The following is a 2528-nucleotide window of genomic DNA, read 5'->3' on the forward strand; positions in this document are numbered from 1 at the left end:
AAAAAACAAAAACAAGTGGGCTCCCCCAAAGTCCACGGTATAGTTCGAACACTGATTACAACATTACATTTTCAAATACACAGCACGAGCCACCTATGAATATTTTTACATTTTAATGCAGTTCCCGCAGATCTATGTTATGTGGAGAGAATTTGCTCTGTGGTTTCTGGACATTTTGCAGTGTGGTTTCCATATTGATTCATCTACTTGATGACTTCAGGCCTCATCCAGAAATCTGACCCCACAAAACTCTCCAACAGTCTAGCAGCACACAATCTTGCATACAGAATTCATTCTGACATAATATTATTAACAAAACAATGACAAAACCGCAAGTCACTCATTTTGTATGTGTGGTTAAATTGGGCTCCATCTTGTTAATGAGATTTCCTGATAGATGAAGGTTATGTATTTTCTATGATCTTATAACATCAGCCATTTTGTGCTATAAAGGTACTTATCGTAAGAACACTTAAACACTTCTCACAGAGGTAATGCTTCAGACCCAAAGAGAAATAAAACCCAAAGAGAGAGAGCGAGAGAGAGAGATGGAGGATAAAGAAATGGAGAGAGATGAGGAGGAGAAAAATAACATAGGCTGTGTTCTGCCCACACAAATATCCATAGTTCCCCATACCAGTATGCAGTCGATTCTCTAAGGAGAAACTGGGACCTTGTGTTATGTGCTTGTTTAGAAAAGTGTTCCTATTAAATTAATAATTTAAAATATTCTCACTGCCTCTATTGCAATATACTGAACTTTCCATAAAATTCGCTCAACACCAAAAAATAAATAAATAAATAAATAATAAAATAATAACAAATAAATAAAATAATAATAGTAATAATAATAAAATAATAAATAAATAAATAATAATAATAATTCACTATTTGGACCCATTCAAGGCAAGAAAAAAAAAATCTCATTCTATTGTCTCCATGTTTGCACAAATTGCTTACTCACTGACTACAAATTTTCAGAGGGAACACAAAATTGCAGAGGTGTGTGGAATTACAGTAGGAGGTTGCAATGGCTGTTAGATCATCAGTGGTTTGAACTAGAGACAAAAATATTTGCGCTCTAGCATTTACATACACAGAAGCTTTAATGCATTAAAATTCCAGCAACCAACGGGACTTGAGAGCTGAGAATATGTGTGAATATTATTCAAAATTTCACTCAGAATGACAACATTCTGATCACTCTTTTGATTGTCTCATTTCATGGGTTCAGATCCACACAAACTGTCATTAGTGGAATGTTAGTTTCCTGGTATTGCAGCCAGTGATCTGTGAATGTGTTGCATAGTGGTGGCTGTAAAACTGACCTTACATGACTCAATAACATTGGAATATAATTAATAATTGCCAGTGAAAACAAAACTATGTCAGTTTTTGCTTTATTGTACTGAATTGAGTTTAATATCACAAGATGTTCACACGCATACATACTATTCAAATAGAAAACAATGCTCTATTTCCAAAGGCACACTTCTTCCACAAACTAGCCTAAACATTTACGTACAAATAGTGTCGACTTGTCAACAAATTAATAATATTGACAACCTCGGTTTCTGACAATATTGTTGTAATGATCAAATTTGACATGGAACCTGCGCTTTCCTGAGGCTTGTTTGAAGTGCTGTGGTTCTGTGCCAGTCTGAGCCTGTGTTAAGGATTAGTGTATGTGTGACACGGCGAGAGAGTTCTTTTTTGTGATTGGATGATTCCACGGCTGTGGTTACGATGGGCGGGGCTTATTGACATTATCACATATAATTGGCTAATCCTGAATCGGTAGAACATGTGGGCGGGGCCTCGTGACACAGTCAGCTGTGTGTTTCGAGGTGGTCGTCGTCCGCTTCACTGAAAGCAGATTCAACTGTAACTGAAGGTGATGATCAAATCTATCACAAACTGCCCCGAAACAACAATTCTGCTGTTATTTCACTCGTGCGACCTGACGGTAACCACACATATCCTCTAAACTTCGGCTGCACCTCTCAGTGTGACACTTTTCACGGCTATTAAGTTAGTTTAATAAATGGCAGAAGCATCAGACGCGACCGTTGATGGTTCGTCTCGCGTTGCACACAGCTCCGCAGACTCACCGACCACGGTCGTGATCCCCCCGACCTTGGAAGACGTGGTGGAAGAGGAGGACGTGTTCCTTTCTGAAACCGGACACAGCAGCGGAGCAACTTTAAAACCACATGAGTGTCGTGGGAACGGGACTGAGCGACTGTCGGTGGGGAGAGAAGCAGGGCTGTCTCCTGAAAACCAGGCGGAGAGCAGCGAGTTCCTACACCTCACCATCCGGAAACAGGTGTCATACAGGTAAATCTCACTCACAATAAACAACTAGAGCAGCGGAACATCCGAACATTTAGCCTGATTTCAACGCAAACCAGCTCACACCTGTTTCAACTGACCTTTGACCAACGGCAGTTATAGTTTTGGTAATTGTTCTGTTAGTATAGTTAGTCACAGACAGTTCTTTCACTTGCAACTTGCTGAATGTTGTCGGT

This window comes from Sinocyclocheilus rhinocerous, unplaced genomic scaffold (genome assembly GCF_001515625.1).
Source record: "Sinocyclocheilus rhinocerous isolate Xijiao unplaced genomic scaffold, SAMN03320098_v1.1 scaffold587, whole genome shotgun sequence".
Taxonomy (NCBI): Eukaryota; Metazoa; Chordata; class Actinopteri; order Cypriniformes; family Cyprinidae; genus Sinocyclocheilus; species Sinocyclocheilus rhinocerous.